The sequence below is a fragment of the Syngnathus scovelli genome, unplaced genomic scaffold, assembly GCF_024217435.2.
Source record: "Syngnathus scovelli strain Florida unplaced genomic scaffold, RoL_Ssco_1.2 HiC_scaffold_62, whole genome shotgun sequence".
Lineage (NCBI taxonomy): Eukaryota > Metazoa > Chordata > Actinopteri > Syngnathiformes > Syngnathidae > Syngnathus > Syngnathus scovelli.
Window position 1 is genome coordinate 17,973 of NW_026061644.1, and position 12,028 is coordinate 30,000.

The following is a 12,028-nucleotide window of genomic DNA, read 5'->3' on the forward strand; positions in this document are numbered from 1 at the left end:
CTCCGTGACCGCCTATCCGCCTGCGCTGGTTCCCCGGCCGGCGTGGATTCCGGACCGCGACCGCTAAATTACGGGACCCAAATTGGCCCGCGGACCAGCCGGCGGGACATCCGTGACCGCCTATCCGCCTTCGCTGGTTCCCCGGTCGGCCACAGATGACGAATATTCGGCCTCTCGCTCTGGAAGTCCTGCCGACTTAGCCGAAAATTTTCTAAGTGCCATCGGCTCTCGCTCGGAAAAGTGTCCGCCTCGTCTGGTTCCCCAGCTCGGCCTCAGAATTCGAAAATTCGGCCTCTCTGAGGTACCAGGGGTGGGCTTTATGTACTTGGTCCCCCCAGTTAGTGTACTCATCACTTTACCCCCCTTTCGCAAAATATAGTCGGCACGTATGTGCAGAACTGTTTATTTTCATTTTAAAAATTTTCTAAGTGCCAGCGGAAGCTGTCACACGAACTGTCCGAGCTACCACGGTGCCCATCCCGGGCAGTGACGGCAAAAGGCCGATGTGTGTTTGATGGAAGTCTGAATAATTTCTAAGTGCCAACGGCTCAACCGCCGTAAAGTGTCCGCCTCGGCTGGTTCTCCCGGTCGGCCCGAACGAGCGAAAATTCGGCCTCTTCCCCTGGAGGTCCGGAACATTTTGGCGAATATTTTCAAAGTGCCAACGGCTGTTGCGCCGTAAAGTGTCCGCCTCGGCTGGTTCTCCCGGTCGGCCCGAACGAGCGAAAATTCGGCCTCTTCCCCTGGAGGTCCGGAACATTTTGGCGAATATTTTCAAAGTGCCAACGGCTGTTGCGCCGTAAAGTGTCCGACCCGGCCGGTTCCTCCGGTCGGCCCGAACGAGCGAAAATTCGGCCTCTTCCCCTGGAGGTCCGGAACATTTTGGCGAATATTTTCAAAGTGCCAACGGCTGTTGCGCCGTAAAGTGTCCGACCCGGCCGGTTCCTCCGGTCGGCCCGAACGAGCGAAAATTCGGCCTCTTCCCCTGGAGGTCCGGAACATTTTGGCGAATATTTTCAAAGTGCCAACGGCTGTTGCGCCGTAACGTGTCCGACCCGGCCGGTTCCTCCGGTCGGCCCGAACGAGCGAAAATTCGGCCTCTTCCCCTGGAGGTCCGGAACATTTTGGCGAATATTTTCAAAGTGCCAACGGCTGTTGCGCCGTAACGTGTCCGACCCGGCTGGTTCCTCCGGTCGGCTTGAACGAGCGAAAATTCGGCCTCTTCCCCTGGAGGTCCGGAACATTTTGGCGAATATTTTCAAAGTGCCAACGGCTGTTGCGCCGTAACGTGTCCGACCCGGCTGGTTCCTCCGGTCGGCTTGAACGAGCGAAAATTCGGCCTCTTCCCCTGGAGGTCCGGAACATTTTGGCGAATATTTTCAAAGTGCCAACGGCTGTTGCGCCGTAACGTGTCCGACCCGGCCGGTTCCTCCGGTCGGCCCGAACGAGCGAAAATTCGGCCTCTTCCCCTGGAGGTCCGGAACATTTTGGCGAATATTTTCAAAGTGCCAACGGCTGTTGCGCCGTAACGTGTCCGACCCGGCTGGTTCCTCCGGTCGGCTTGAACGAGCGAAAATTCGGCCTCTTCCCCTGGAGGTCCGGAACATTTTGGCGAATATTTTCAAAGTGCCAACGGCTGTTGCGCCGTAACGTGTCCGACCCGGCTGGTTCCTCCGGTCGGCTTGAACGAGCGAAAATTCGGCCTCTTCCCCTGGAGGTCCGGAACATTTTGGCGAATATTTTCAAAGTGCCAACGGCTGTTGCGCCGTAACGTGTCCGACCCGGCCGGTTCCTCCGGTCGGCCCGAACGAGCGAAAATTCGGCCTCTTCCCCTGGAGGTCCGGAACATTTTGGCGAATATTTTCAAAGTGCCAACGGCTGTTGCGCCGTAACGTGTCCGACCCGGCTGGTTCCTCCGGTCGGCCCGAACGAGCGAAAATTCGGCCTCTTCCCCTGGAGGTCCGGACGACTTTGGCGAATATTTTCTAAGTGCGAACGGCTGTTGCGCCGTAACGTGTCCGACCCGGCCGGTTCCTCCGGTCGGCCCGAACGAGCGAAAATTCGGCCTCTTCCCCTGGAGGTCCTGTGAAGTTTAACGAATATTTTCTAAGTGCGAACGGCTGTTGCGCCGTAACGTGTCCGACCCGGCCGGTTCCTCCGGTCGGCCCGAACGAGCGAAAATTCGGCCTCTTCCCCTGGAGGTCCGGACGACTTTGACGAATATTTTCTAAGTGCCAACGGCTGTTCCGCCGTAACGTGTCCGACCCGGCCGGTTCCTCCGGTCGGCCTGAACAAGTGAAAATTCGGCCTCTTCCCCTGGAGGTCCGGAACATTTTGGCGAATATTTTCTAAGTGCCATCGGCTCTTCCGCCGTAAGGTGTCCGACCCGGCCGGTTCCTCCGGTCGGCCTGAACGAGCGAAAATTCGGCCTCTTCCCCTGGAGGTCCTGTCAAGTTTAACGAATATTTTCTAAGTGCCATCGGCTCTTCCGCCGTAATGTGTCCGACTCGGCCGGTTCCTCCGGTCGGCCTGAACGAGCGAAAATTCGGCCTCTTCCCCTGGAGGTCCTGTCAAGTTTAACGAATATTTTCTAAGTGCCATCGGCTCTTCCGCCGTAAGGTGTCCGACTCGGCCGGTTCCTCCGGTCGGCCTGAACGAGCGAAAATTCGGCCTCTTCCCCTGGAGGTCCTGTCAAGTTTAACGAATATTTTCTAAGTGCCATCGGCTCTTCCGCCGTAAGGTGTCCGACTCGGCCGGTTCCTCCGGTCGGCCTGAACGAGCGAAAATTCGGCCTCTTCCCCTGGAGGTCCTGTCAAGTTTAACGAATATTTTCTAAGTGCCATCGGCTCTTCCGCCGTAAGGTGTCCGACTCGGCCGGTTCCTCCGGTCGGCCTGAACAAGTGAAAATTCGGCCTCTTCCCCTGGAGGTCCGGAACATTTTGGCGAATATTTTCTAAGTGCCATCGGCTCTTCCGCCGTAAGGTGTCCGACTCGGCCGGTTCCTCCGGTCGGCCTGAACGAGCGAAAATTCGGCCTCTTCCCCTGGAGGTCCTGTCAAGTTTAACGAATATTTTCTAAGTGCCATCGGCTCTTCCGCCGTAAAGCGTCCGACTCGGCTGGTTCCCGATGTCGGCCAGAACAAGTGGAAATTCGGCCTCTTCCCCTGGAGGTCAGTTGAAGTTTAACGAATATTTTCTAAGTGCCAACGGCTGCTCCGCCGTAAAGCGTCCGACTCGGCTGGTTCCCGATGTCGGCCAGAACAAGTGAAAATTCGGCCTCTTCCCCTGGAGGTCCGTTCAAGATTAACGAATATTTCCTAAGTGCCAACGGCTGCTCCGCCGTAAAGCGTCCGACTCGGCTGGTTCCCGATGTCGGCCAGAACAAGTGAAAATTCGGCCTCTTCCCCTGGAGGTCCGTTCAAGATTAACGAATATTTTCTAAGTGCCAACGGCTCTTGCGCCGAAAAGCGTCCGCCTCGGCTGGTTCCCGCGGTCGGACACAAAATGTGTCAATTCGGCCTCTCTGAGGTACCAGGGGTAGGCTTTATGTACTTGGTCCCCCCAGTTAGTGTACTCATCACTTTACCCCCCTTTCGCAAAATATAGTCGGCACGTATGTGCAGAACTGTTTATTTTCATTTTAAAAATTGTCTAAGTGCCAGCGGAAGCTGTCACACGAACTGTCCGAGCTACCACGGTGCCCATCCCGGGCAGTGACGGCAAAAGGCCGATGTGTGTTTGATGGAAGTCTGAATAATTTCTAAGTGCCAACGGCTCAACCGCCGTAAAGTGTCCGCCTCGGCCGGTTCTCCCGGTCGGCCCGAACGAGCGAAAATTCGGCCTCTTTCCCTGGAGGTCCGGAACATTTTGGCGAATATTTTCTAAGTGCCAACGGGTGCTCCGCCGTAAAGTGTCCGCCTCGGCTGGTTCCCCCGGTCGGCCAGAACAAGTGAAAATTCGGCCTCTTCCCCTGGAGGTCCGGAACATTTTGGCGAATATTTCCTAAGTGCCAACGGCTCAACCGCCGTAAAGTGTCCGCCTCGGCCGGTTCTCCCGGTCGGACCCGAACGAGCGAAAATTCGGCCTCTTTCCCTGGAGGTCCGGAACATTTTGGCGAATATTTTCTAAGTGCCAACGGGTGCTCCGCCGTAAAGTGTCCGCCTCGGCCGGTTCCCCCGGTCGGCCAGAACAAGTGAAAATTCGGCCTCTTCCCCTGGAGGTCCGGAACATTTTGGCGAATATTTCCTAAGTGCCAACGGCTGCTCCGCCGTAAAGTGTCCGCCTCGGCCGGTTCACCCGGTCGGCCAGAACAAGTGAAAAATCGGCCTCTTCCCCTGGAAGTCCGGCCGAGTTAAGGTAAATATTTCCTAAGTGCCAACGGCTGCTCAGCCTTAAAGTGTCCGACTCGGCTGGTTCCCGATGTCGGCCAGAACAAGTGAAAATCCGGCCTCTTCCCCTGGAAGTCCGGCCGAGTTAAGGCAAATATTTCCTAAGTGCCAACGGCTGCTCCGCCGTAAAGTGTCCGACTCGGCTGGTTCCCGATGTCGGCCAGAACAAGTGAAAATCCGGCCTCTTCCCCTGGAAGTCCGGCCAAGTTCGGCGAATATTTCCTAAGTGCTAACGGCTGCTCCGCCGTAAAGAGACCGACTCGGCTGGTTCCCGATGTCGGCCAGAACAAGTGAAAATTCGGCCTCTTCCCCTGGAGGTCAGTTGAAGTTTAACGAATATTTCCTAAGTGCCAACGGCTGCTCCGCCGTAAAGTGTCCGACTCGGCTGGTTCCCGATGTCGGCCAGAACGAGTGAATATTCGGCCTCTTCCCCTGGAGGTCCGGAACATTTTGGCGAATATTTCCTAAGTGCCAACGGCTGTTCCGCCGTAAAGAGTCCGACTCGGCTGGTTCCCGATGTCGGCCAGAACAAGTGAAAAATCGGCCTCTTCCCCTGGAAGTCCGGCCGAGTTAAGGCAAATATTTCCTAAGTGCCAACGGCTGTTCCGCCGTAAAGGGTCCGACTCGGCTGGTTCCCGATGTCGGCCAAACAAGTGAAAATCCGGCCTCTTCCCCTGGAAGTCCGGCCGAGTTAAGGCGAATATTTCCTAAGTGCCAACGGCTGCTCAGCCTTAAAGTGTCCGACTCGGCTGGTTCCCGATGTCGGCCAGAACAAGTGAAAATCCGGCCTCTTCCCCTGGAAGTCCGGCCGAGTTAAGGCGAATATTTCCTAAGTGCCAACGGCTGCTCAGCCTTAAAGTGTCCGACTCGGCCGGTTCCCGATGTCGGCCAGAACAAGTGAAAATCCGGCCTCTTCCCCTGGAAGTCCGGCCGAGTTAAGGCAAATATTTCCTAAGTGCCAACGGCTGTTCCGCCGTAAAGGGTCCGACTCGGCTGGTTCCCGATGTCGGCCAGAACAAGTGAAAAATCGGCCTCTTCCCCTGGAAGTCCGGCCGAGTTCGGCGAATATTTCCTAAGTGCCAACGGCTGTTCCGCCGTAAAGAGTCCGACTCGGCTGGTTCCCGATGTCGGCCAGAACAAGTGAAAATTCGGCCTCTTCCCCTGGAAGTCCGGCCGAGTTAAGGCAAATATTTCCTAAGTGCCAACGGCTGTTCCGCCGTAAAGAGTCCGACTCGGCTGGTTCCCGATGTCGGCCAGAACAAGTGAAAAATCGGCCTCTTCCCTGGAAGTCCGGCCGAGTTAAGGCAAATATTTCCCAAGTGCCAACGGCTGTTCCGCCGTAAAGGGTCCGACTCGGCTGGTTCCCGATGTCGGCCAGAACAAGTGAAAAATCGGCCTCTTCCCCTGGAAGTCCGGCCAAGTTCGGCGAATATTTCCTAAGTGCCAACGGCTGTTCCGCCGTAAAGAGTCCGACTCGGCTGGTTCCCGATGTCGGCCAGAACAAGTGAAAATTCGGCCTCTTCCCCTGGAAGTCCGGCCGAGTTAAGGCAAATATTTCCTAAGTGCCAACGGCTGTTCCGCCGTAAAGAGTCCGACTCGGCTGGTTCCCGATGTCGGCCAGAACAAGTGAAAAATCGGCCTCTTCCCCTGGAAGTCCGGCCAAGTTCGGCGAATATTTCCTAAGTGCCAACGGCTGTTCCGCCGTAAAGAGTCCGACTCGGCTGGTTCCCGATGTCGGCCAGAACAAGTGAAAATTCGGCCTCTTCCCCTGGAAGTCCGGCCGAGTTAAGGCAAATATTTCCTAAGTGCCAACGGCTGTTCCGCCGTAAAGAGTCCGACTCGGCTGGTTCCCGATGTCGGCCAGAACAAGTGAAAATCCGGCCTCTTCCCCTGGAAGTCCGGCCGAGTTAAGGCGAATATTTCCTAAGTGCCAACGGCTGCTCAGCCTTAAAGTGTCCGACTCGGCTGGTTCCCGATGTCGGCCAGAACAAGTGAAAATCCGGCCTCTTCCCCTGGAAGTCCGGCCGAGTTAAGGCGAATATTTCCTAAGTGCCAACGGCTGCTCAGCCTTAAAGTGTCCGACTCGGCCGGTTCCCGATGTCGGCCAGAACAAGTGAAAATCCGGCCTCTTCCCCTGGAAGTCCGGCCGAGTTAAGGCAAATATTTCCTAAGTGCCAACGGCTGTTCCGCCGTAAAGGGTCCGACTCGGCTGGTTCCCGATGTCGGCCAGAACAAGTGAAAAATCGGCCTCTTCCCCTGGAAGTCCGGCCGAGTTCGGCGAATATTTCCTAAGTGCCAACGGCTGTTCCGCCGTAAAGAGTCCGACTCGGCTGGTTCCCGATGTCGGCCAGAACAAGTGAAAATCCGGCCTCTTCCCCTGGAAGTCCGGCCGAGTTAAGGCGAATATTTCCTAAGTGCCAACGGCTGCTCCGCCGTAAAGCGTCCGACTCGGCTGGTTCCCGATGTCGGCCAGAATAAGTGGAAATTCGGCCTCTTCCCCTGGAGGTCAGTTGAAGTTTAACGAATATTTTCTAAGTGCCAACGGCTGCTCCGCCTTAAAGCGTCCGACTCGGCTGGTTCCCGATGTCGGCCAGAACAAGTGAAAATTCGGCCTCTTCCCCTGGAGGTCCGTTCAAGTTTGGGGAATATTTTCTAAGTGCCAACGGCTGCTCCGCCTTAAAGCGTCCGACTCGGCTGGTTCCCGATGTCGGCCAGAACAGGTGAAAATTCGGCCTCTTCCCCTGGAGGTCCGTTCAAGTTTGGCGAATATTTTCTAAGTGCCAACGGCTGCTCCGCCTTAAAGTGTCCGACTCGGCTGGTTCCCGATGTCGGGCAGAACAAGTGACAATTCGGCCTCTTCCCCTGGAAGTCCGGCCGAGTTTGGCGAATATTTTCTAAGTGCCAACGGCTGCTCCGCCGTAAAGAGTCCGACTCGGCTGGTTCCCGATGTCGGCCAGAAAAAGTGACAATTCGGCCTCTTCCCCTGGAGGTCCTTTGAAGTTTAGCGAATATTTTCTAAGTGCCAACGGCTCTTGCGCCGAAAAGCGTCCGCCTCGGCTGGTTCCCGCGGTCGGCCGTAATAGGCGAAAATTCGGCCTCTTCCCCTGGAGCGACCTCCAAATTTGGGCGAAATTTTTTCTAAGTGCCTAAAGGTACCAGGGGTTTGGGTACCAGGGGTGCATTACCAACTGGTCTTTTGTCAACCCATGTACTTTTTCTAGAGTACATGGGTTGGTCCCCCCACTTAGTGTACTCATCACTTTACCCCCCTTTCGCAAAATATAGTCAGAACGAGCATGGGGGACGCAATTGTTTTCCATGCAAATCAATTGGGCCTGGTCCGAGCGCTGGTAACGGCCGCCAGCAAGCGTCCCCTGCTCGGATAGCAGAACTGAAGAAGGCACGGCACTTCCAGAGAGAGAGAGAAAATTTTCTAAGTGCCACATTTCTCAAAAATTTTCAAAGTGCCACATCTCTCAAAAAATTTCTAAGTGCCACATCTCTCAAAAAATTTCTAAGTGCCACATCTCTCAAAAACTTTCAAAGTGCCACATCTCTCAAAAACTTTCAAAGTGCCACATCTCTGAAAAACTTTCTAAGTGCCACGTCTCTGAAAAATTTTCTAAGTGCCACAGCACGGCTGTGAAATATTCAAAGTCCTACAGGCATTGGCAGAATGCGCGGACGGCCGTCTGCTCCCGGCGGCCGCCGCGAAGCTACTACCCCCTCCCGGGGACGGCTGTCTGCTCCCGGCAGCCGTCCTTACCCCCCTCCCCCGTTTGCACCGCCTGAAGTTAGACCCGCCTTGGTAGGGCCCCCACCGGCCCCGGCTCGCCGGCGTTGGGTGGACGGTTCCTGCCCACTTGCGGGTCCCGGTCGCTTGGCAACCGACCGGGGAGGACCAGCCGCCTCCTTAAACACAGGCTGGAAGGGAAATCCGGTCAAGCTACGGAGGACCGGCCGCCTCCTTAAACACAGGCCGGAAGGGAAATCCGATCAAGCTACGGAGGACCGGTCGCCTCCCTAAACACAGGCCGGGCAAAAATCTGCGAATGGGCCCGTCAAGGGTAGTGGGTCATCCAAGGTGGGAGGTACCGGCCGCCTCCTTAAACACAGGCCGGGCAAAAATCTGCGGAATGGCCCGTCAAGGGTTGTTGGTCATCCAAGGAGGGAGGTACCGGCCGCCTCCTTAAACACAGGCCGGGCAAAAATCTGCGAATGGCCCGTCAAGGGTTGTTGGTCATCCAAGGAGGGAGGTACCGGCCGCCTCCTTAAACACAGGCCGGGCAAAAATCTGCGAATGGCCCGTCAAGGGTTGTTGGTCATCCAAGGAGGGAGGTACCGGCCGCCTCCTTAAACACAGGCCGGGCAAAAATCTGCGAACGGCCCGTCAAGGGTTCTGTCTCATCCAAGAAAGGGGTACCGGCCGCCTCAGAGGCCGGAGCGAAGGGGGCGAAAGGCTGTCGATGGGGAAGGATCGGGGCCACGGCTAATCTAGCGATGCCCGCGTCGGGCGGTCACTCCGACGAATGAGCGGGGCCGAATCCGGCGCGAGGCGGCCTTCAGGCACGTGGTTCGAGACGACCTCACCCGGCTCTAGCCCGGAGGATCGGAGGCAACGGCCGTCTCCTTAAGCTAAGGCCGGACGAAAATCTGCGGATGCGGTCCATCCAAGGCAGACGGAGGTACCGGCCGCCTCGGTAAATAAAGCCCGGGCAAAAATCTGCGAACGGCCCGTCAAGGGTTCTGTCTCATCCAAGAAAGGGGTACCGGCCGCCTCAGAGGCCGGAGCGAAGGGGGCGAAAGGCTGTCGATGGGGAAGGATCGGGGCCACGGCTAATCTAGCGATGCCCGCGTCGGGCGGTCACTCCGACGAATGAGCGGGGCCGAATCCGGCGTAGGCGGCCTTCAGGCACGTGGTTCGAGACGACCTCACCCGGCTCTAGCCCGGAGGATCGGAGGCAACGGCCGTCTCCTTAAGCTAAGGCCGGACGAAAATCTGCGGATGCGGTCCATCCAAGGCAGACGGAGGTACCGGCCGCCTCGGTAAATAAAGCCCGGGCAAAAATCTGCGAACGGCCCGTCAAGGGTTCTCTCTCATCCAAGAAAGGGGTACCGGCCGCCTCAGAGGCCGGAGCGAAGGGGGCGAAAGGCTGTCGATGGGGAAGGATCGGGGCCACGGCTAATCTAGCGATGCCCGCGTCGGGCGGTCACTCCGACGAATGAGCGGGGCCGAATCCGGCGTAGGCGGCCTTCAGGCACGTGGTTCGAGACGACCTCACCCGGCTCTAGCCCGGAGGATCGGAGGCAACGGCCGTCTCCTTAAGCTAAGGCCGGACGAAAATCTGCGGATGCGGTCCATCCAAGGCAGACGGAGGTACCGGCCGCCTCGGTAAATAAAGCCCGGGCAAAAATCTGCGAACGGCCCGTCAAGGGTTCTGTCTCATCCAAGAAAGGGGTACCGGCCGCCTCAGAGGCCGGAGCGAAGGGGGCGAAAGGCTGTCGATGGGGAAGGATCGGGGCCACGGCTAATCTAGCGATGCCCGCGTCGGGCGGTCACTCCGACGAATGAGCGGGGCCGAATCCGGCGTAGGCGGCCTTCAGGCACGTGGTTCGAGACGACCTCACCCGGCTCTAGCCCGGAGGATCGGAGGCAACGGCCGTCTCCTTAAGCTAAGGCCGGACGAAAATCTGCGGATGCGGTCCATCCAAGGCAGACGGAGGTACCGGCCGCCTCGGTAAACAAAGCCCGGGCAAAAATCTGCGAATGGTCCGTCAAGGATTCTGGCTCATCCAAGGTGGGGGTACCGGCCGCCTCTATTAACAGGCCGGAGTACAGGGGGCGAAAGGCTGTCGATGGGGAAGGATCGGGGCCACGGCTAATCTAGCGATGCCCGCGTCGGGCGGTCACTCCGACGAATGAGCGGGGCCGAATCCGGCGCGAGGCGGCCTTCAGGCACGTGGTTCGAGACGACCTCACCCGGCTCTAGCCCGGAGCGAATATCATCTCCAAGGTGTGGAGGCAACGGCCGTCTCCTTAAGCTAAGGCCGGACGAAAATCTGCGGATGCGGTCCATCCAAGGCAGACGGAGGTACCGGCCGCCTCGGTAAACAGAGGCCGGGCGAAAATCTGCGAATGGTCCGTTAAGGATTCTCTCTCATCCAAGGAAGGGGTACCGGCCGCCTCTATTAACAGGCCGGAGCACAGGGGGCGAAAGGCTGTCGATGGGGAAGGATCGGGGCCACGGCTAATCTAGCGATGCCCGCGTCGGGCGGTCACTCCGACGAATGAGCGGGGCCGAATCCGGCGCGAGGCGGCCTTCAGGCACGTGGTTCGAGACGACCTCACCCGGCTCTAGCCCGGAGCGAAAAAACAACACTCTTATAACCTGACCGACATGCGCCCATGACCCGCCTTGGTAGGGCCCCCACCGGCCCCGGCTACCGCCGGCGTTGGGTGGACGGTTCCTCCCCACTTGCGGGTCGCACTCCAGCGCTACGGCCGCCGCGCGAGCGCGCGCCCCGCGCCGCCCGCGCAGGCCTAGCGCGAACCGTACGGCAGCGAAACCGAGACGCCCCGGCTCAACCTCACCCAGAGGCCATCCACGGAGGCCGAGCGCGCGATCCGACTTGCGGCACGCCACGTGGGCGTCCGCCGGCCGCGCCGGTCGACCGCGAAACCGATTTCTCAAAGACCAAGCCCGAGTCCCAACCTCCGCACATATCCGCACACGCCTTCCCGACCACCGCGAAGCGGGAGGCGTCTATCGTGGCCGCCGGGGCGTATGACCCCTCCGCGTGAGGCGTGCGGGCTCGGGGGGGCCGCAACGACCGAGTCTGACTCGGACGGGGCGCAGCTTCCCTCCCGGTCGCAGCATCAGCGCCGAACGCGCGACGTCACCCAGCCCCCCGGAACGGTTCGTCGGGAGCGCGGCAATGGCCCACATCTCACCTCGCCAGCCGGCCGCAGCGGGCCGCGCCGAACCGAGTCTGACTCGGGGTGCGCACAGTCCCGTCTGGGTCACGGAGGCGACGAGCTGTGACCGCCACCGTCGCCCCTTCGTCCTTCCGGATCCCCCCAGCGCCGGCAAAACTCCGCATCCTGGCCGCATCGCGTGACCGGGCGGGCCGCAACGACCGAGTCTGACTCGGACGGGGCGCAGCTTCCCGCCTCGGGCCATCGCAAAGCGTGCCTCGCGCGGGCAAAGTCGCCGGCGCAGCGCCGCGCCCCTCGACAAGAGCGAGCCTCAGCCGGGCCGCGACGACCGAGTCTGACTCGGACGGAGCGCAGCTTCCCGCCTGGGTCACCGCTAGTCGCCGGGCCGACGGCGCCCATCCCCGGACCCCGCCGTTCCCTCGCGGTTTATCCTAAGCCGCCTGCCTTAGCCCAACCGACGTGCCAACCCCCCCGTTGCCGAGTTCGCTCTTCCCGAGCCGCGTCCCCCCGACAATTCCGTCCGTGACCGTCCCGCCCCGCGGCGATCCGCTCTGCCCCAGCAGCCGGCGAGTCAGCGTCCTACGGGTCTGATCTGGCCGCAGTCCGAGCTCCGGGCAGGCACAGCGGCGTCGCGCGGGCGCGGTCGGCGCTCGGAGGCAGCGTCGGGACCGGACCGGCTCCCCGCGGAGACGCTTACGGAGCGC